We start from the raw sequence: 23,355 nt of genomic DNA, 5'->3' as shown, positions 1-23,355 counted from the left end.
CTTTGTACATTTTCCATCTTTATGTGACTTTCTTTCTTAATCTATTTCTTTTGAAGGCCTTTCTGTATCCTTTTTTTTCTCTTCCAAGGCTATTACATTTTAAAACACACTATTAACTGTTTAGAGTTTTTTTTTCTCAGCTTGCCTTTATTGTATATCTCTAACTATTTTTTGACCATGAGTCTTTAATATGCTAAACAGCAAGGCTAAAATTAAAGCAGCTTTGCCAGCTGGATCTGCCCTGTTCTTCAACATCCTGAGAGTCTAGCTTCATGGCAATGGTATTAGCAGGAGTCACCTTTATTGTCACAACTCTGAGGTTTTTGTTTTTGTTTTTGTTTTTTCGAGACAGGGTTTCTCTGTGGCTTTGGAGCCTGTCCTGGAACTAGCTCTGTGGACCAGGCTGGTCTCGAACTCACAGAGATCCGCCTGCCTCTGCCTCCCGAGTGCTGGGATTAAAGGCGTGCGCCACAATCGCCCAGCCAACTCTGAGTTTTTTTAGGTCCATAACACCACCAAGAAGTGTGCTGCCAGAGGCACATAAACACTATTTAATTGCTTTGTAACAGGGCCTCATAAAGAATTGAAGGGTTTTTACTGCTAAGAGTGAGTCAGGAATCCACTCTTAAAGGAACCACACTTTTGTATGACTCTACCAAACTAAACACACCGGAGAATATGCTGCTATCAATAAGGTTTGCTAAACTCATATTTTTGTGTCTAGTATGCCTTTCCAAGCTCTCTCATGTAGTAATGAGGAGCAGCGGGCTGCTTTCTGCCACCCTGCTCCCTGCTAGCTTTACACTCAAAATAATTACACGGAAACTGTATTCATTTAAACACTGCCTGGCCCATTATATCTAGCCTCTTCTTGGCTAACTCTCACATCTTAATTAACCCATTTTTAATAATCTATATATCACCACGTGACTGTGGTTTACCAGGATGAGTCTAATCTTCATCCATCTCAGAGAGAAGAGCCATGGCATCTGCTTGACTCTGCTTCTTACTCCCAGCATTCTTTTCAGTCTACTCTGCCTATCTAAATACCAAAGCAGTTTCTTTATTTGATCAATGAAAGTAACATATAGACAGATGACCCTCCTACACCATTTCTTTTTTTCTGTTTAAACAAAAAAAGACTTTAACTTTAACATAGTAAAATTACATATAACAAAATAGATCAAACAAGAATTACAGTTACAATATTTATATCTATTTTATCTTTTATCATAACTAAGGAAAACTATAACTATCTAGCTATTCTTCGACTCCATCAAAGACTCCAAAAGGATATATTACCTAAGTAAGCAAGACGTAAGCAACTTCCAAAACTCTAGAAATGACAGAGACATCTCACTGCCTGTACAATTACCCAAAGTTCCTCTATACCATAGGGGCATCCATCTTTGGCCTACAGGCCCATAGTATCGAGCAGACATTTCAATGAAACAGGAAATTTCAAAGACAGTTCAGTCACTTACTTTTGTATCCTAGAGAATGTCTTGCAGACTCTTTCAAGAATCTGGAACCCTGAAGGATCATCTCACCTTTAGGCAAGTTCAGCAATCCTCTCTTCGTGGGTTATCTGTGTCCAGTTTATGCAGCAGTCTGGGCAAGAGCAGTTTCTTACCCAAATGGCTATCAAACTCCATAAGGAGTCTCTTCAATGGCCATCTTCTTCTTGAAGTAGATTGGTGTTGCCAGGAGCAGACATGTCTCATTGTCATGAAAAGTCCTAAGTTATTAAAACATTAAATGCCATATTTTGTAGTCTTTGAAAGATATGAATAATGTCTATCTAACTGAAATATATCTCTACATATCTAGAAATTCTAACTTACATGATTACAAGCTTGACTATCATTGATGATTATCCATTAAAAACCTATATTTCCTAATTATACATTGCATTTTTAAATGTACTACACAATCATAATACCTTAATCAAGATCAGAATGGCACCTACGTGGACAACTGCATCCATATAAAGCCTAAGACAGCTTGGAATGTTATTATAAAACAAAATAACAGCATTGTGCACGGTTTCTTGGTAGCAGCACTCCCTCAGGTGGGCTCTGCTTGCTAGAGGCAAGCACTCTTATTTAAGAGAGGCTTCATGACTCAGCTTTAACTGCAAAACCTTGCAGCTCTTTTAAGAGGTCCTGCCACAAAACACTTAAACAGTGTTGATGAAAAGCTGAATGCATGATTTTCAGTTTTCAGCCATAGCAGGAAAAAAGCTACACCATTTTAAAATGCTGACTTTCTGGGCCATCCTGCCAGGGTAAATTCTGACTCTTTCAAGCAGGCAGTCTGACTGAGTGTGGTCTGTGAGCAGAATGCTGCAGCTTGCTTGCTGGCAGGGACCTTGAAATGCCACAAAGTTGTGGCAATAAAATTGGCTCTAGTGGTACCTCTGCCATGAGGCTGAAAAGCTGAAGAATGAGCTGGATCTAGCGATCAAAGCCATGGCTTTAATCCTCTCCATAAAGACTCATGTGGTCAGAAAAAGAGAGTTATAGAGCAAAGAGATATTCAAAGACAAAGAAAACCTCTAAATGGTTTACAGTGTGTTAAAAATATATGCAGGCTAAAGGTTAATGTTCTTAGGGTAAAAAAGGAAGAAATAAAGTAGTTGGGTGTGGAAGTACACACCTTTAATCCCAACACTTGGGAAGCTGAAGTAGATTGACCACTGTGACTTCAAGGGGCAGAGGTAGCTTGAACTCTGTGACTTCAAGGTGTGGTAGCAAATGCCTTTAATCCCAAAGCTTGGGAGGCAGTGGCAGACAGACCTCTGTAAATTCAAGATGTGGTGGCAGACACCTTTAATCCAAGTTCTGGGGAGGCAGAGACAGGCAGATCTCTGTGAGTTCAAGGACAGCCTGGTCTACAGAGTTATTCTAGGACAAAGATATACAGAGAACCTGTCTCAAAAAGTAAAAGTAAAAATAAAAGAAATAGAGATTAAAATAAAGCCACAAAAAGATGGAAAATACACAGAGAATCTTGATACTGTATGTTATTATGCTTTCTTTTTGAATTATTTGAATGCTGAGGAAGGAGTAACAGCTGTTAAGAGATATTTGCTTATAAATGCTGCTGAACAAATCCAAGATAGATATTTTGAAAATACCTTGACTTCAAAATTGAAGTCAAAATGTATGTTACTTTGGAGAAGAGATTTTGCTTTTGTTTCCACAGGAAATGAAAGACTAAAGATTCATTCTGGATAAGAAAAATCCAGTTTGATAAAGGAAGACCACCTGAGAAATCTTCTGTAGGAACAGATGGCCCCGATGTCAGAGTTCTACATCCAGAACAGATTCAAGACTGCTGCCTGAGATGATCAAGACTCACAGGATACTCCAGTCAGGACTTGATTATAACTCTAAATTTTCTTTAGGTCCCCATAAGATTATCAGCACCCCCAACCAGCAGGAAGTAGCCTGGAATACTACGCTCACATTCCCAACAAATGGACTCTGGATATTTTTCTTTGTTAAAAAAAAAAGAGGGGGAAGTGGTGTGGGAGAATTGTCTGTACTCTGTCAATCATATTTTAAATAAACACATTTTAAATAAATTGGCCAGGCAGGAAGTATAGGTGGGTCAACCAAACAGGAAGTAGAGGTGGGGTGATGAGAATAGAAGTATTCTGGGAAGCAGGAAGCTCCTTACTCATTTCTGCCCAGACCACCAAGAAGCAAGACATAACCTGTCCAGCTGTGAAAGGTACCAAGCCATGTGGCTAGTATAGATAAGAACAATGGGTTAATATAAGCTACATGAGCTAATAAGTGGCCTGAGCTAATGGGCCAATCAGTTTATGAATTTTTTAACTAATTAATTTATTCATTAAAAATTTCCACCTCCTTCCCTCCTCCCATTTCCCTCCGAGTCCCCCCTCCCCCTCCCCTCCCTCACCAGTCCTAAGAACAGTCAGGGTTCCCTGCCCTGTGAGAAGTCCAAGAAACTCCCACCTCCATCCAGGCCTAGGAAGGTGTGCATCCAAGCAGACTAGGCTTCCACAAAGCCAGTCCATGGAGTACAATCAAAACCCAGTGCCACTGTCCTTGGCTTCTCAGTCAGCGCTCATTGTCAGCCACATTCAAAGAGTCTGGTTTGATCACATGCTCCATCAGTCCCAGTCCAGCTGGCCTTGGTGAGCCCCCATTACACCACCTCAGTGGGTGGAAGCACCCCTCACAGTCCTGATTTTCCTTGCTCATGTTCTCCCTCCTTCTGATCCTCATTTGGACATTGGGAGCTCAGTCCAGTGCTCTAATGTGGGTCTCTGTCTTTATCTCCATCCATCGCCAGATGAAGGTTCTATGGTGATATGCAAGATATTCATCAGTGTGGCTATAGGATAAGACCAGTTCAGGCATACTCTCCTCTGATGCCCAAGAAATAAGCTGGGGACAACTCCTTGGACACCCCTCTAGAGTCAAGTCTCTTCCCAACCCTAAAATGGCTCCCTTAATTAAGATATCTACTTCCATGTTACCATATCTACCCTTCCTTCATCCCAACAATCCCATTCCCCCAAGCTGTCCCCAATCCTCCCCTTCACCCTTCTCTCTCCCCATCTCCCCTTACCCCCAAACCACCTCCACCTCCGTGCTCCCAAATTTTGCCTGGCAATCTTGTCTATTTCCAATATCCAGGAGGATAACTATATGTTTTTCTTTGGGTTCACCTTCTTATTTAGCTTCTCTAGGATCATGAACTAAAGGCTCAATGTCCTTTATTTATGGCTAGAATCTACTTATGAGTGAGTACATATCATATTCATCTTTTTGGGTCTGGGTTATCTCACTTGATATAGTGTTTTCTATTTCCATCCATTTGCATGCAAAATTCAAGATGTCATTGTTTTTTACTGCTGAGTAAAACTCTAAAGTGTATATGTTCCACACCTTCTTTATCCATTCTTCTATTGAGGGGCATCTGGGTTGTTTTCAGGTTCTGGCTATTACAAATAGTGCTGCTATGAACATAGTTGAACAAATCATTTTGTAGTATGTTTGAGCATCTCTTGGGTGTATTCCCAAGAGTGGAATTTCTATGTCCTGAGTTAGGTTGACTCACAGTTTCCTGAGAAACCGCCACACTGATTTCCAAAGTGGTTGCACAGTTTGCATTCCTACCAACAATGGATGAGTGTTCCCCTTACTCCACATCATCTTCAGCATAGGTTATCATTGGTGTGTTTGATTTTAGCTATTCTGACAGGTCTAAGATGGTATTTCAAAGTTGTTTTGATTTGCATTTCCCTGATCACTAAGGAGGTTGAACATGACCTTAAGTGTCTTTTGGCCATTTGAACTTCTTCTGTTGAGAATTCTCTGTTCAGTTTAGTACTCCATTTTTTAATTGGGTTAATTAATGCCTAGTTTCTTGAGTTCTTTACATATTTTGGAAATCAGACCTTTGTCTGTTGCGGGGTTGGTGAAGATCTTCTCCCATTCAGTAGGTTGCCTTTTTGTCTTAGTGACAGTGTCCTTTGCTTTACAGAAGCTCCTCAGTTTCAGGAGGTCCCATTTATTCATTGCTGCTCTTATTGTCTGTGCTACTGAGGTTATATTTATGAAGTGGTCTCCTGTGTCCACGCATTGAAGGACTCTATCAGGTTCAGTGTGTTCGGACTGATAGTGAGGTCTTTAATCCATTTGGACTTGAGTTTTGTGCATGGTGATAGATATGGATCTATTTTCATTCTTCTACAGGTTGACATCCAGTTATACCAGCACCATTTGTTAAAGATGCTTTCTTTCTTCCATTGTATACTTTTAGCTCCTTTATCAGAAATCAGTTGTTCATAGGTTTGTAGACTAATATGTGGATCTTCAATTTGATTCCATTGGTCAACATCTATGTTTTTGTGCCAGTACCAACCTGTTTTCTTTACTGTAGCTCTGTAATAGAGTTTAAAGTCAGGGATGATAATGCCTCTGGAAGTATTTCTATTGCATAGGATTGTTTTGGCTATCCTGGGATTTTTGCTTTTCCATATAAAGTTGATTATTGTTCTCTCAAGGTCTGTGAAGAATTTCATTGGTATTTTGATGAGGATTGCATGGAATCTATCGATTGCTTTTGGTAGAATTGCCATTTTTACTATGTTGATCCTCCCAATCCAAGAGCATGGGAGATCCTTTCATTTTCTGGTATCATCTTCAATCTCTTTCTTCAAAGACTTAAAGTTCTTGTCAAATAGATCTTTCACTTCCTTGGTTAGAGTTACCCCATTCATTATATTTAAGAATGAACCTTGTATCCCTAATCTTTTTAAAACCTTTATCATAAAGGGGTGTTAAATTTTTGTCAAATGCTTTTTCAGCATCTAATGAAATTATCATATGGTTTTTTCCTTCATTTTATTTATCTGAAGGATTACATTGATAGATTTTTGTAGGTTGAACCAGTCCTGTCTCTCTGGGATGAAGACTACTTGATCATATTGTATAATTTTTTGGATATGTTCTTGGATTTGGTTTGCCAGTATTTTATTGAGAATTTTTGCATCAATGTTCATGAGTGAGATTGGTCTGTAATTCTCTTTCTTGGTTAAGTCTTTGTGTGGTTTTGGTATCAGGGTGACTGTAGCTCATAAAAGGAGTTTGGCAATGACTCTTCTGTTTCTATTTTGTGAAACACATTAAGGAGTATATGTATTAGCTCTTCTTGGAAGTTCAAGTAAAATTCTGCATTAAAACCATTTGGTTCAGGGATTTTATTTTGGTAGGGGGGTTTCTGATGACAGCTTCTAATTCCTCACATCTTACAGGTCTATTTAAACTGTTCACCTGATCTTTATTTAATTTCCGTATATAGTACTCATTTAAAACAGTGTCCATTTCTTTCACATTTCCCAATTTTATGGCATACAGGCTTTTGTAGTAAGATCTAATGATTCTCTGAATTTCCTCTGTGTATGTGGTTATGTCCCCCTTTTCATTTCTCATCTTGTTAATTTGGGTGTTCTCTCGTGGCTGTTTGATTAGTTTGAATAGGGGTTTGTCAATCTTGATTTTCTCTGGGAACCAGCTTTTTGTTTTATTGATCATTGGATTGTTTTCTGTGTTTCTATTTTTTTAATTCAGCCCTCAGTTTGATTATTTCCAGTCTTCTACTTCTCCTAGGCGAGTCTGCTTCTTTTTTCTAGAGCTTTCAGGTGTGCTGTTAAGTCTCTAATGAGAGCTTTCTCCGTTTTCTTTATGTGGGCACTTAGTGCTATGAACTTTCCTCTTAGCACTGCTTTCATAGTGTCCCATAGGTTTGGGTATAAAGTGTCTTTATTTTCATTGAATTCAAGGAAGACTTTAATTTCTTTCTTTATTTCTTCCTTAACCCAGTGGTGGTTCAGTAGTTGACTGTTCAGTTCCCATGAGTTTGTAGGCTTTCTGGGGGTAGAATTATTGTTGAATTCTAACTTTATTCCATGGTGATCCTCAGCACAGAAACAGGGACTCCTAGTAGTCCAAGGACCCCGCAGACAAAAGGGCAAACTTGGGGGGAGGGCAGGGCCGAGTGAAACACAGAGGACCCTGCAGCCAAAGCTGAAGGTGCCCACACTCCCTTGCGGGGTCCTCAGGCCTGCCTGGCAGGCAGACACTCACCACTCTGGGTGGATAGCCTTAGTGCAGGAGCAGGAACTGTTCCTGGGACAAGGACCTTGCAGAAAATAGGACAGGCTTGGGGGAGGCAGGGTCATGTGTAACAAATAAGTCCCTGCAACAGGAGCTGGTGGGGTGCTGTGCTCCCTTCTGGGACAGTCCACCCCGGGAATGGCACACATTCACCCATCTGGATGGAACTCCTCAGCACAGAAACAAGGACGCCTGATAGTCCAAGGACCCTGTAGACCAAAGGGCGAATGTGGGTGGAGGGCAGAGTTGAGTGGAACACAGAAGACCCTGCAGCAGAAGCTGTAGGTGCCCTGCACTCTCTTGTGGAGACCTTCCAGCCTGGTTGGCCAGCAGACACTCACCACTCTGGGTGAATAGCCTTAGTGCAGAAGCAGGAACTGTTCCTGGGCCAAGGACCTTACAGACAATAGGTCAGTTTATAATCTTATCCAGATTTCTGTGTGATTTTCTTTGGGGCTTCCTGGCTGTGGGGTATCGGGTGTAACTCCTGTTACAGTCTCAGATTTTATGTGAATGCAATTTATGAACATTGGGAACCATTTGTAGATGGAAAATTCTGTCCTGCCTGGTCTTGCAACAGTTCAGTTCCAAAGAAACACACAGAGTCTTATTTTAATTATAACTATTTGGCCTATTAGCTCTGGCTTCTTACTAACTAGATCATACAACTTAAATTAACTCATAGTTCTTATCTATGTCTAGTCACATGCCTCGGTACTTTTTTTTTGAAAGCAAACCAGACAACCCTTTATTGGGAGCAGAGAGCACAACACGATGACCGCACATGGAGACACCTGGTGGGCACCCTGCACAGCATCCTTCAAGACAGGCTCTCTACTAGCAAACTCACTGGGAAATGGATTCCTTCGGCAGCTTCCCATCCTCCCGGGGTGGGGGAGGGTATGGGGAACTCACTAACTTCCCTGAAGGAACTGTGGGTCACTAGAGATACAGCCCCTCAGGGGTGCCTTCTTGTTTTTTTATAAAGAACGTTCTCTTTAGATTTTTTGAATTTTTCATTTGTAACTTTCATTCTGCGTTCCCGCGGGGCCATCAGGCCAGCTTCTGTACAGATTGCCTTAATGTCGGCCCCAGACAGGTCATCCTTTGCCATGATCAAGTCATCCAAGGTTACGTCATCAGCCAGTGTCATCCTGCTTGTGTGAATCTGAAAGATCCGCTTCTTGGTCTTCTCGTCCGGCAGGGGGAACTCGATCTTCCTGTCAATGTGGCCTGGTCTGATAAGTGCTGGATCCAAAGTTTCTATTTGGTTTGTGACCATGATGACTTTTACATCTCCCCTCGAATCAAATACATCCAGCTGGTTCAGCAGCTCCAACATTGTTTGCTGAATTTCTCTCTCACCTCCAGATTTTGAATCATATCTTTTGGTCCCAATGGCATCAATTTCATCAATAAACACAATGGACGGTGCATGTTCTTCGGCAACTCGGAACAGCTCCCGAACAAGCTTGGGCCCGTCGCCTAGGTACTTCTGAAGAAGCTCTGATCCAACCACTCTCAAGAAAGTGGCTGAAGTTTGGTTAGCTACGGCTTTGGCCAGTGACGTTTTACTTGTTCCTGGCGGACCATAGAGAATGACCCCCTTACGGAGCTTTATTCCCATCTCCTCATAATACTCAGGATGGGTAAGAGGAAGCTCCACAGATTCCTTAATTTCCTGGATTTGGTTGTCCAGGCCCCCAATATCTGCATAGGCCTCCTGGGGGGCCTTTTCCACCTTCATCACTGTGACCAGGGGATCTGTGTCATCCATTAGCACTCCTATCACGGCATGCACCTTGTGGTTGAGCAGGACTGAACAGCCTGGCTCCAGCAGATCCTTGTCCACAAATGACAGGATGCTGACAGTGTTCTGAGCCCAAAGATGTGGACACAACGGCATGATTATCATCAATGATCTCTTCCAAGGTTCCTACAGACATGGGAGTACCCCTGAGATCATCCACTCTCGATCTTTCCTCCTCTTGCTTTTCTTCCTGATTTCTGATGAACTCTTCCTCCATGAGAAGATAGTCTTTTATTCTCTCTAACGTCAGCAGCTTCAGGCAGCACTGAGTGTGAGGCGTTACCAGTGGCAGTTCGCTGGCTGCATCTGGCCCCTTTGTTTTCTTCTTTTTACCCACTCTAGTTGGGACAGGAGGTTCATATTTCTTTTTCTTGTCCTTGTCATCCTTCTTGCCACCCCCAGGACCATGGCCACCACTCTGACTTTGACCCACCTTTCCCCAGTTGCCCGAGCTGCCCCTTGGTACCTTTTCTAGGTAAGGTATTCTCTTCTTGCTTCCTTTGCATCTGGCTGGTGACTGGCTCTCTGCCTTTTCTCTTCTCAGAATTATCCTAGTCTTGTCACCCAGCTTATACTTGCTCCTGGGATACTGGCCAATCTGCACTTGATTAAACCACTATATGTGACAAATCTTTACAATATTTAAGAGATTAAGCGAACAGGAACCACATATGCAAGCACAACCAACAAAATACAAAATATAGAAGAGAGAATATTAGATATTGAAGATATGAGAGAGGAAATAGATTTATCAGTCAAAGGAAATGTCAAGCCCAGCAAATTCTTAACAAAAATATCCAGGAAATCTGGGAATTTTTGAAAAGCTCAAACATAAGAATAATAGGGGATAAGAGAATCAGAGGAACTCTAGCTCAATGGCACAAAAACTGTTCAACAGAATCATAGCATAAAACATTGCTAAGATAAAGAAGGACATGCTTATGTCAGAACAAGAAGCTTACATAACACCAAATAGACTCAGTCAAAAGACAATACCCTCAATATATAATAGTCAAAACAAAAATACAAAATAACGAAAGTATATTAAGAGCTGCAAAAGAAGAAGGTCAGAGAACATTAAAAACAGACCTATCAGAATTATGTCCTACTTCTTAATGGAGTTTCTGAAGTCTAGGATGTCCAAGACAGATGTTTTGCAGACACCAAGAGACCACATTGCTATCTGAGACTACTATACCCAGTGTGTCTTTTAATCACCATAGGGCAAAGAAAACAAAATATTCCACAAAAATACCAAATTTAAACAATACCTGATCAGAAATTCGGCCCAACATAAAGTATTGCAAAGAAAACTCCAACCAAAAGAAGTTGGTTACACCCATGAATCACAAGCAAAAGATAATATCACACCAGAACAATCCCAAAGAAGAGAAGCATAACCACATTACCATCACCACCAACAAAACCAGAAAAAACAGGAATTACAAATCACTAATCATTAACATTTTCTAGTATAAATGAACTCAACTAACCTATAAAAGAAACATGCTAACAGAATAGATACAAAAACAGGACCCATCCTTCTGCAGCATGCAAAAACATACCTCAATTTCAAAGACAGACATTACCTTACAGTATAGGGTTGGGAAAAGATTTTCCCAACCTAAAAACCAAGATAATATACATATTCTGATATCTAACAAAATAGACATTAAACTAAAATTAGACAAAAGAGATAGGGAAGGATATTACCTATTTATATGCATATTTATCACAAGAAAATCCATCAAAATGAAGGATCAGTTCTGAAAATGTATTTTCTAACTACAAGGGCACCCACATTGGTAAAAGACACATTCCTAAGACTTAAAGAACACATCAAACAAAGTGCAATGATAGTGAAACACTTCAGTACCCCACTCTCCCCTCGGATAGGTCTGTTAGAAAGATTCTTAGCAGGCAAATAAGGGAACTAACAGCTTTATAACTCAAATGGACTTAACAGACAAATAGAGAACATTTCACCCAAACACAAAGTAACAGAACTTCTTTTTAGCGCCTTGTGGAACCTTCTCTAAAACTGACCACGTACTTGGTCACAAAAGAAATCTCAACAGCTATAAAATTTGGAATAATCCACTTATGCTATTGGATCACCATGGCTTAAAGGTAAAATTCAACAATAACACAAAGTGAAGAGAGACTACAATCTCATGGAAACTGAACAGCATACAATTGTTGGGTCAAGTAAAAAATAAAGAAATAAATTAAAGATTTCTCCAGTACAATGAATTTGAAGGCACGGCATACACAAACTTATGAGACACTATAAAGACAGTGCTAAGAAGAAAGTTCATAGCACTAAGTATCTACATAGAGAATTAAGTTGAAGTATCAATTCTGAACATTTGTGTGCCAAATACAAGGGAACCCACATTTATAAACTAGCAACATAACAGCACACCTGAAAACTCTAGAAAGAAGAAGCAAACACACTCAGGAGGAGTAGATGACAGGAAATAATCAAACTACAGACTATAATCAATACAACAGAAACAAGAACAATACAAAGAATCAATGATTCAAAATAGTTGGTTTCTTGACAAAGTCAATAAGATAAACTTTTATCCAAACTAATAAAAGGCAGAGACAGAATTTCTTACTTAACAAAATCAGAAATGGGAAGGGGAACGTAACAATGGACAGTGAAGAAAGCCAGAGCATCATTAGGTCATACTACAAAAACCTTTACTCCACAACATTGGAAATCCTGAAAGAAATGGAAATTTTTCTGAATAGATATGACTTATCAAAATTAAATCAAGATCAGATAAATGACTTAAATAGACCTGTAACCCCTAAGGAAAAGGAAGCAGGCATGAAAAGTCTCCCAACCAAAAAAATATTCAGGGCCAGAAGGTTTCAGGACAGAATTCTATCAGAATTTCAAGGAAAAACTAATTTCTTTACTCTTCAAATTGTTTCAGACAATAGAAACAGATGGAAGACTGACAAACTCTACAAGGCTACTGTCACCCTGATAGGCAAAATATACAAAAATCAACATAGAAAGAGAATTAAAAACCAATATGCCTCATGAACATTAATGCAAGATACTCAATGCAATATTGGCAATACAAATCCAAGAACACATAAAAAATCACCCAACATGATCAAGTGGGATTCATTCCATAGACATAGAGATGGTTCAACATATGAAAATCTGTCAGTGTAATCCACAAAATAAACAAACCAAAAGAAAAAAATCAACATGATCATCTAAATACATGCTGAAAACTCTGAAAAAAATCCAACAATTCTTCATGATAAAGGTCTTAGAAAGCTAAGAGAAACAGGTACATACAAACACATAATAAAGGGAATATACACCATGCTGAAAGCCAACATCAAACTAAATAATAGAAGAGAAAGTCAACGCAGTTACACTAAAAGCAGAAAAAAGAGAAGGCTGTCCACTTTGAATATAGTACTCAAAGATATGACTAAAACAATAAGAAAACAAAAGAAGATCAAGGGGAGACAAATTGGAAAAGAAATGGAAATTTTGCTATCTGTGGATGATATGATAGTATGTATACACAAGTGACCCCAAAATTCTACCAGGGAACTCCTACAGCCAATAAAAACCTTCATCAATATTGAGGGATACAATATTGACTCAAAACTATATCAGTAGTCCTCCTATACACAAATTATAAATGGCCTAAAAATCAGGAAAAAAAGGAACCATCACCCTTTACAATAGCCAGAATTAACATAAAATGTCGAGTTAACTAACTAAACAAATGAAAGACCTATATGACAAGATCTTTAAGTCTCTGAAGAAAGAAGGTGATGAAGATATCAGAAAAATAAAAAGATCTCCCATGCTCCTGCATGAGTAGGATCAACATAGTAAAAATGACAATCTTACCAAAAGTAACCAACAGATTTAATAAAATCCCATCAATGTCCCATCTCAATTCTTCACAGACCTCAAAAAATGGGCATCCTGAAACTGAGAAGTTTCTGTTAGGCAAAGGATGTGGTAAATAAGATAAAAATGACAGACTACAGAATGGGAAAATATCTTCACCAATCCCACATCTGACAGATGACTGAGTTTCAACATACATAAAGAACTCAAGAAACAGACATAAAAACACCAAACAATCCAATTTTAAAATGCTGTACAGACCTAAGCAAAGAATTCTCAACAGAAGGTCTCAAATGGCTAAAATACACTTAAACAATTGTTCAGCATTCTTAGCCTGGAGAGATGACTCAGCAGTGAAAAGCATATGCTTTGAATATGCTTGAATAGTCCTAAGCTTGGTTACAGCATCCATACCAGGGAGCATCCAGCCATCTGTTACTCCAGTTCCAGAAATATCCCATTCTTCTGGCTTCCACAAGGATGAAAAATACCCCCCTAAATACACACATGCAGACTCACAGGGAAACACGGATACACACACACACACACACACACACACACACACACATACACGCACATACACACACAGAGAGAGAAAGAAAAAGAGAGAATGAGATTTATACATAAAATAAAAACGTAAAGCAAGCAAACAAACAAACAGAAAGCAATGATACTGACTCAACAATTAAAAGTCTTAGTGCAGGAAAATCTCACACCACACAAATCTCTGGTGAGTTCCATTTAACAATTAAGGAGGAACAGACATGAATTACACTGAGAGAGAAAGAGAGAGAGAGAGAGAGAGAGAGAGAGAGAGAGAGAGAGAGAGATGGTGTAAGAGGTTTTTCTGCCTATGTGTTGTTTTCATTGGTTGAATAAAAAAACTGCCTTGGCCTTTTGATAGGGCAGCATTAAGGTGGTGGAGTAGACAGAACAGAATTCTCAGAAGAAGGGCAGAGAGAGAGCTGCCATGGAGCTCCCATGCTGAATATTTCCCGGTAAGCCACAACCTTGGGGTGACATACAGATTATTAGAAATGGGTTGAATCAAGATGTGAGAGTTAGCCAAGAAGAGGCTAGAACTAATGGGCCAGGCAGAGTTTAAATAAAACAGTTTCTGTGTGATTATTTCAAGGGTTAAGCTAGCTGGGCAGCCAGGATAAAAAACAGGCCCTCTCTCCTTCAACAGAGAGAGAGAGAGAGAGAGAGAGAGAGAGAGAGAGAGAGAGAGAGAGAGACTATAGGCTATTTTGTTTGATAAGAGAGACTATAGCCTATGTTGTCAGATAATGTTACTAGGGGGTATTGATCATGTTTAGAATTCAGGTGTTTGGGATTGGGTGGCAGAATGTATCTTGATGACAAAGTGTCCAGTGGGTGGCAGGGGTGTGGGCACAGCCTGGAAGCAGGTATCTCACTTGATTGCAGGCTGGTTAGAAATTCCTACCCCATTCTTTAGTTGGATTATTTGATATTTTGTTGTTTGGCTTTCTGAATTCTTTATATATTTAGAGGTCAGCCCTCTGTGAAATGCGGGGTTGGTGAGAATATTTTTTCCACTCTGTAGGATGCTGTTTTGTCTTATTGACAGTCTACTTTGCCTTACAGAAGCTTTTCAGTTTCAGGAGGTCCCATTTATTAATTTTTGATCTCTTTCTCTGTGCTACTGGTATTACATTCAGGAAGTAGTCTCCTGCACCAATGCATTCAAGGCTACTTCCCTTTCTTTTCTATCAGCTTCACTGTAACTGAGTTTATGTTGAGGCCTTTGATCCACTTGGACTTGAGTTTTGTGCAGGATGACAAATATGACCTATTTGCGTACTTCTACATGCTCACATCCAGTTATGCCAACAATGTTTGTTGAAGATGCTTTCTTTTTGTCCACTTTATAATTTTGGTTTATTTGTCAAAAATTAAGTGTTTATACCTGTGTGTACTTTTTCAAGGTATTTAATTCAATTCCATTGATCCATGTATCTGTTTTTTATGCCAATACCAAGCTGTTATTAATATAGCCTTAGAGTAGAGCTTGAGGACTGGGATGGTGATACCTTCAGACATTCCTTTATTATGCAGGATTGTTTTAGCTATCCTCGATTAATTTTTGATGTTTCATATTAAATTGAGTATTGCTCATTCTGGTAAGTATTGAATCCCTGGTTGCTGTATTCCTTCACTGACAATGCAATAAGTCAAATCAGACCAAATTAATAAATCTGAATTTAATAAACAGGGCAATGCAAAGTAGAGCACTCCAGGGTGGACCCCCAGGAGGATAGGAGACAGGACACAAGGGTACATATGGCAGAGCTATGGGCTAGGTTTTAAATAGGTAGTAGGCATGTCTCTGAAATCTCTGTGGAGTATCTACCAATGGCAGGCTTTCTCTGTGGAGGGGCCACTTTTGTTGATCTTTATGGGGAAGGCTGGGTCTAGAAAGAGAGCACAGTGGGACTTCCATCTCATTATCCCAGATTCTTTGGTATATGAGTATCAGGGGCTAGAGTGGAACTTCCACCAGAACACTTTTGAGGTTTGTGAAGAATTGTGTTAATGGGGATTGCATTGAATCTTTAGATTTCTTCTTGTAAGATTTCCAGTTTTATTATGTGGATCCATCCAAGAGCATGGGAGATCTTTCTATTTGACTTTGGATGTTTAAAGTGCATTAGGACTGTGAAAGCCTATAAGGACTTTTGAAATTAGATTTAATACATTTTCCAAATAAGTAAATAATGAAAAATTATCTGCACATCTCAAGGAGCTAGAAAACAAGGAAGCAAAATCAAAATTATTTGAAGGAAATAATTAATAAATATCAGAAAAGATGTAAATGAAGTAAAGATTCAAACAAAACAACAATGAACAAAACAAAGAACTGCTTCTTAAAGAAATAAGCAGTGACCTGTGGCACAATGGCAGTTCCTCTGACTCCAGATTTAAAAAAGAAATTGAATTGAAAATCTTTCATCTATAACAACTTAGAAAAAGAGATTTAGGACTCAAATATGTATACTACTGTTGGTGAGAAAGTTTTCAGGCCTGATACCACAGAAATGCAAACAAGTATTAGAGATTCTTATGAGCATGTAGATGCTAAAAGGATGGTAGGCTAGTAAAAATGAACAGGTCTGGAGACATACACACCACACCTCACAACAATATATTCAGGAAAACATAAATTGGTGATGAGCCTGGGGAGGTGACGCAGCCGTAAAAAGCATATGCTACTCTTGAAGAGTCCTAAGCTTGGTTACAGCATCCATACTAGGGAGCACCCAGCCATCTGTAACTCCAGTTCCAGAAATATCCCATGCTTCTGGCTTCCATGAGGACCAGAGATACCATTCCCTTCAGACACACATACAGGTTCTCAGGGATACATACACACACGCACAGGAGGGGTAGAGCCAGAGGGGGGAGAGAATAGAGTGAGATTTATACATGAAACAAACACTTAAAGCAAGCAAGCAAACAAACAAACAGAAAGCAATGACACTGAGTCAACAATTAAAAGTTTTAGTCTAGGAAAATCTCAGACCACACAAATCTCTGGAGAGATCCATTTAACAATTAAGGAGGAACAGACATGAATTACACTAAGAGCTACAGACCAATATATTTGAAGCAAAATCCTGTAAAAATAATCTTCAAGAAAATAACAGTAAAGCAGATCCAATGGCTCGATGGTGTGGTGGAGCTCTGCAAGCACCATGGCCATCAGACTGTCAACGCAGGGGAGGTAAGAAGAAAGTTCAGTTTAACTTGACTCAGTAGCCTGTGTTTGTTCAAAGGTATTTTATTTTAGGCATGTATAAACATAGAACAATTTCAAGACTTTTCCAGGTGATGATATATATTCAATTCTATCTTGACAATAAAGCCTAAGATGTAACTAAGTCAAAAGTGTTTTTATAGATTATGGAACATCTTCCATACAGATGGATTCTGTAGATGTACCAATGAAAAATAAGCTCTTGATAAAAATTAATAGAGGATCTTATGTGGTCTTTGCAGATAGCACAAAAGTCACCAGGCTACTAACAACATCCTCTTCCAGCATTCGAGGTGGATAACACATTAATCTTTTCTCCCTTTAAAATGAAAACACTGCATGTTTAACATTCCTGGTTTTGCTGGTGCTTATCTGTGAGCACAAGAACCTTTGAATCTCCTACAAATGATGGGATAGAGCAATTATTCACTACAATAATTTCAGTTCATCATAGTAAAAATGTACTTCAGCATACACTGAGCAGTAAAGGTGGTAGATTAGTTTTTGCTTCACTGTGATCAAATATTTTACAGAGTAACTAGAGAGGAATGGTTTACTTATATTTATTTTATAAGGATTTGTTCCATGCACCTGAGCTGGAAATAAGAGCACAAATCAAAAGATGGAAGGTCACACTATGGAAGGAAGAATAGAGTAAAGCATGTTTTCTTTGTAGCAGCAATTTCTTGGGTCTGCTATGCTTGCTAGAGGCAAGCAATCACTCTCATTTAAGAGAGACTTCCTCACTCAGCTTTGTAGGCGTAAGTCACAAACAATGCCACAGCAGTTTGGAATTATAATTAATAGGGTAGTATTTATTTAAAGGGGAAAAAACTTACAGATCACCGTCAGCCCTCTGTACAACCAGGAAGGGAGTCTAGTCGCCAGCCAAGCAGGAAGTGAAGAGAGCGAGAGAAGGAAGTGGCCGCTTTTTTAAAGGGAGAGAGACCACGCCCCAATGGGCATCTATCTCAGTGGCTATAGGCTGGAGGAGCGGAAGGACCTCCCGCAACACAGCTTTAGCTGCAAAACCCTGCAGCTCTTTAAGAGGTCCTGCCACAAAACACTTAAATGGTGTTTATAAAAATCTGACCACATGTTTTTCAGTTTTCAGTAATAGCAGGAAAAAAGCTGCGCCATTTTAAAATGCTGGCTTTCTGGGCTGTGCTGCCAGGACAAACTCTGACACTTTGAGTCAGGGGGTCTGCTACAGAGAGAACATTTGACTGTTGCAGCTTGTTTACTCACAAGGACCTTAAAATGCCATAGAGTTGTGGCAATAAACATGGCTACAGCCAATACCTCAGCCATGAGGCTGGAATCACAAAAAGCCAAGGAATGGACTAGATCCAGCTGTCAAAACCACGGCTTTAATTCTACCCATGTTGTTTGGTAAATTAAAGACTTGTGTAGTCAAAAGAGAGAGAGAGAAATACAGTAGAGATTCAAAAAAATCTCTAAATCGTTTACAGTTTTTAAAAAATATATGCAGGCTTAAAAAAGGGTTAAAGTCCTTAAAAATAAAAAAGAAAGAAAGAGAGTAGTTTGGGTGTGGTGGTACACACCTTTAATCCCAACACTTGGGAGGCAGAGGTAGATTGACCCCTGTAACTTGAAGGTGTGCTAGCACACACCTTTAATCCCAAAGGTTGGGAGAGAGAGGCAGACAGACCTCTGTGAATTCAAGGTATGGTGGCAGACACCTTTAATCCCAGCACTTGGGAAGCAGAGACAAGTGAATCTCTGTGAGTTCAAGGACAGCCTGGTATACAGAGTTACTCCAGGACAAAGATATACAGAGAATCTGTCTCAAAAAGTAAAAGTAAAAGAAATAGAGGTTAAAATAAAGCAGCACAAAGATGGAAAATACGCAGAGAATCTTGATACTGTATACTATTATGCTCTCTTTAAATTGTTTGAATGCTGAGGAAAGGGCAATAGCTGATAAAAGATATTTGCTTATAAATGCTGCTGAACTAATCCTAGATAGATATTTTGAAAATACCTTGACTTCAAAATTCAAGACAAAACGTGTTACATTGGAGAAAAGATTTTGCTTTTGTCTCCACAGCAAATGAGAGGCTGTAAATTCAGAGTTAAGAAAAATCAGGTTTGATGAAGGAAGACCACCTGAAAAATCTCTGGTAGGAACAGATGGCACAGATGTCTGAGTTCTACATCTAGAAAAGATTCAAGATGCTGCCTGAAATGATCAATCCTCACAGGATGGACTTGATCATAACTCTAAATTTTTTTTACATCCCCATAAGATTATCAGTGCCCCCAAACAGCCAGAAGTAGCCTGGAATAATACTCCCACATTCCCAAAAAATGGACTATGGATATTTTCCTTTGTCAAAAAAAAGAGGGGGAAGTGATGTGGGATAATTGGCTGTATTCTGTCAATCATGTTTTAAATAAATGCTGATTGGCCAGGTAGGAAGTATAGGCAGGTCAACCAGACAGGAAGTAGAGGCAGGGCAATGAGAACAAGAGTATTCTGGGAAGAAAGAAGCTCTTCCTGCAGTCTAGCCCAGATCACCAAAGAAGCAAGTGTAGAAGGAGCTATGGGCCGCATTCCTGCCACTCAGCTCCTGGCTGCCTTGCTACCTTATGCCATGAAATAACAACACACAAATTGTATTCTTTTAAAAACTGCTTGACCCATTAGTTCTAGCCTCTTAATGGCTAATTCTCACATCTTGCCTAACCCATATTTAGTAATCTGTGTAGCACCAGTCTTACCAGGAAAGATTCAGCATGTATGACCTGGCGGCTTGCTTCATCGCATCTGCCCTGGAGATGAGAGGCATGGTGTCTGGCTCACTTCCCTTCTTCCCAGCATTCTGTTCTGTTTACTCCGCCTACCTAATTTTCTAACCTATCAGGCCAAGCAGTTTCTTTATTAATTAATCAATGAAATCAACATATTGATATATGACACTCCCACATCAAGCAAGATGTAACCTGCCTGGCTGAGAAAAGGTACCTAACCATGTGGCTAACATAGATAAGAATAATGGGTTAATATATGTTTAAAAAAAGCTAATACAAAGCCTGAGCCAATGAGCCAATCATTTGTTTATAATCTTATGGAAATCTCTATGTGGTTTTTTTTCTGGGGCTAAAAGGCTGGGGGACCGGATAGGACAGAAACCCCAACAAGCAGGCCCCTCATGCTACATACACTGAGCAGTAAAGGTGGTGGATTAGTTTTTGCTTCACTGTGATCAAATATTTTGCAGAGTAACTAGAGAGGAATGGTTTACTTATATTTACACCATGAGGATTTGTTCCATGCATCTGAGCTGGAAATAAGAGCACAAATCAGAAGATGGAAAGTCACACTATGGAAGATAGGATGTATGCTGTGATGTGATGAGAAAAGATGTCAACCTTCCCAGTGACTTACTTCTTTAGTATATTCTGTATTCTAAAGTTCTTGCAATCCCACAGGCAGCTCCAGCATCTGGAGGGATGGCATTTAAAGCATTGAAACCTATAGAATGTTTTCTACACTCAAACATTTACATTCTGCTCTTGAGTCTAGTAGGTCACATACATTTCAAAAAGCCAGATGCATTTAGTTGTGTTCAAAGTAGGACCCATACAGCATTCTCTCAAACTCTGCTTTCCTTTGGCCATGTTTGGACCGAAGTGGCTGTGTGACTTTTCAGAGGAAATGTGAATAAATATTTTTCTACCCAAAAAAACCATAAAGAGCAAAGTTCATCTTGGTAAACCGCTTAGTTTACTGTAGTGTATTACAGGATTCAGAGAGAGGATTAGTAGTAGTGGAGAGTGGATAAGGGTTTACTTACAGGAGCATGGATGACCCAGAGATAGCTGTGCCTTAAAAAGATCACTCTAGCATGAATAACAACTCATGAAGTCTGTACTTTTGGTGTTCTCTGCAGAACATGAAGGATGTAAGACATGTTAATTCGGAGAGTCTTCTCCAGGCAGCTGCAGCAGGTCAGAGAGCCTCAGGAGCCTCCCTCCTTCCTCTTGGAGGAATTATTTCAGTTAGAAGAAATTTGCTTCACAAAAGCAGCTCAGAGTTGCCTAGAATCAGGCAGTTATTATCTCACCCTAAATGAACTTCTGTCTTCTAAGTGAGGATCACATTATAGAAGAAGTTGTCTTATCTAATGTACTCAGGCACCAGAGAATCACTTGTGTTATCTGTGATAAGAAAGTGTTTCTTACTCAATAAGAAACGGATGCCCATGTGATGTTCTCTGACCCTTAGTTCAGTGATAGAGCATGGATGTGCTCATGTCATGCATGGTTTATTTTATCTCTTGCTCTCCTCTAGTCTCCACATATGCACCTTCTCTATTCTGTGAAGGCTGTGGCTGTTCTTCACATCCAGCTAGGAAGCTTACACAAACTGTTCTTTTTCCTCCAGACACACATGTCACTGTCCACCATTAATCTGGAAATGCCTAGTATTTTGGATCCTGGTTTTAGACATGATGTCAGTGAAGATAAATTTCCAAACTCTTGTAATGTCTTTATTCTTTATTATCTTTTTATTCACAGATGTTTTTCATCACATCCTTGGTATTTGTTTTTACATCTCAAGAAACAGAAGACGGAAATAAAAGAGTAACTGAGAATTTTGATGTAGAGTTTTACCAACATAAATGAAGCTCTGAGAGAAAAATGTGGAATATTTTATCAGAGAAACACAAGTATTACCAAGACTGAAGGAATGGAGCAAAGTTATAAGAATAGAAAATTGGTTGTGGATATTTATGGTTGTGTGGTTGTGGGAAAGGGCCATATGGAAGGTAGTATTACTTAGGGTTACTGTGGAACTATCAATTAATATCCTACCGCAGACACACACACAACACACACACACTCACACACACACACACACACACACACACACAGAGGGGTGAGAGAAAGACAGAGAGACAGGCAAGTAGAGAACCAGACACAGAAAGACAGAGTGAGACTGAGAAAAAGAAAGAGAATCAAAAGTAAAACAAAGAAAACAATAAACACAATAGCAAATTGTTCTCTTCCTGACTACTGTCATGTGTGGTTATACACAGGTAAATGAGAAGGCAGCCTGGCTGTGAACCCATTGCCAAGGTACAGTAAGGTCTTTTGCCAGGATGCAGAAGAGTTTAAAGATAAAATATTGGATACTAATGGAAAATGAAAGCATTTTATGTTTTTATGTCTTTCCAGATCCTCCACACAGTTTGTATTTCCATGAACTTTCTCTATCTCAGCAGCAAACTGACTTTTCCTGTTATAGTCTACCAGTATGATTGTGTCTTCTTATGTAGTGTCACTTTTGTGGAATGGTCTTACTGCTACCATTGCTAACTTGAGAATGGAATGAAGTGAGTTAAATAAGAGTACATAGGTATTTTGTTTTAAATTGATTATATAAGTGGGCATGCATTCAGTTTTCCACATCATTTGTCTGTATTTGCATTTCCTCCACTCATTCAATTGCATTCTCTTTCTTGATTTCAAAAATTTGCTGAAAAACTCATCTTTTGGATTTGACTCACTCATTTCTTCTTGATGTCTCCCCCTCCATATGTAGTTGGTCAAGACACCTGGATATTATGTCCTCAGTGTTAACAAAGTGACACTGCCCCATGGACACCAGTTCATGAGACATGTCTTCATCTGGTTCTCCTAACCAGTAAAATGAGAATATGAGCAGTAGTCACCTCATGGACCCTGGGATACACACATTAACTTCTAGTGCATACATGTAAATGACCAGTACACTAATCAGGCTGAATTTCTGTGTTTTATTAACACTGATATTATTAATAACAATCTTACTCAACATACCAATAAGGTTATTTTTACATTTCCACAATTTCCCTGATCAATTCTCCTCTCCAGTGTTTAAATTGGGAGTTCATCTATGGGAAACAATGGGCTGGTTTATAGAAAATCACTTAATAATTACCCCTGACATTTCCCTGCCTCACTGTCATACATCAGCTGCATTACCTTTCCCACATTGGCTTTAAACACCTTGATAGTGCAGAACTACACTCATTACTGAACACATTCATAAACTCTGGCAAGTTCTCAGTAAACACCATCTATTGCATCTCCCTGCTTGGTAGAGAAGCTCATGACCAGTATTTGCCACATGTGCAAACAGAAGGAATGCTAAACTTCCCTGGGGAAATTAGGAGGCATGATTTTCTTTCTTTTTTTTTTA

General features: G+C 39.4%; 1 pseudogene; it reads right to left on the bottom strand.

Moving 5' to 3' along the window:
• Positions 1-8,567: 8,567 nt before the first annotated feature.
• Positions 8,568-9,772, bottom strand: LOC101996047 (annotated as a pseudogene).
• Between the last annotated feature and the right edge of the window lie 13,583 nt (positions 9,773-23,355).

The sequence above is a fragment of the Microtus ochrogaster genome, chromosome 22 (assembly GCF_000317375.1).
Source record: "Microtus ochrogaster isolate Prairie Vole_2 chromosome 22, MicOch1.0, whole genome shotgun sequence".
Classification (NCBI taxonomy): Eukaryota; Metazoa; Chordata; class Mammalia; order Rodentia; family Cricetidae; genus Microtus; species Microtus ochrogaster.
Note: the sequence above shows the minus strand (reverse complement) of the source record. Positions and strands in the feature narration are given on the sequence as shown.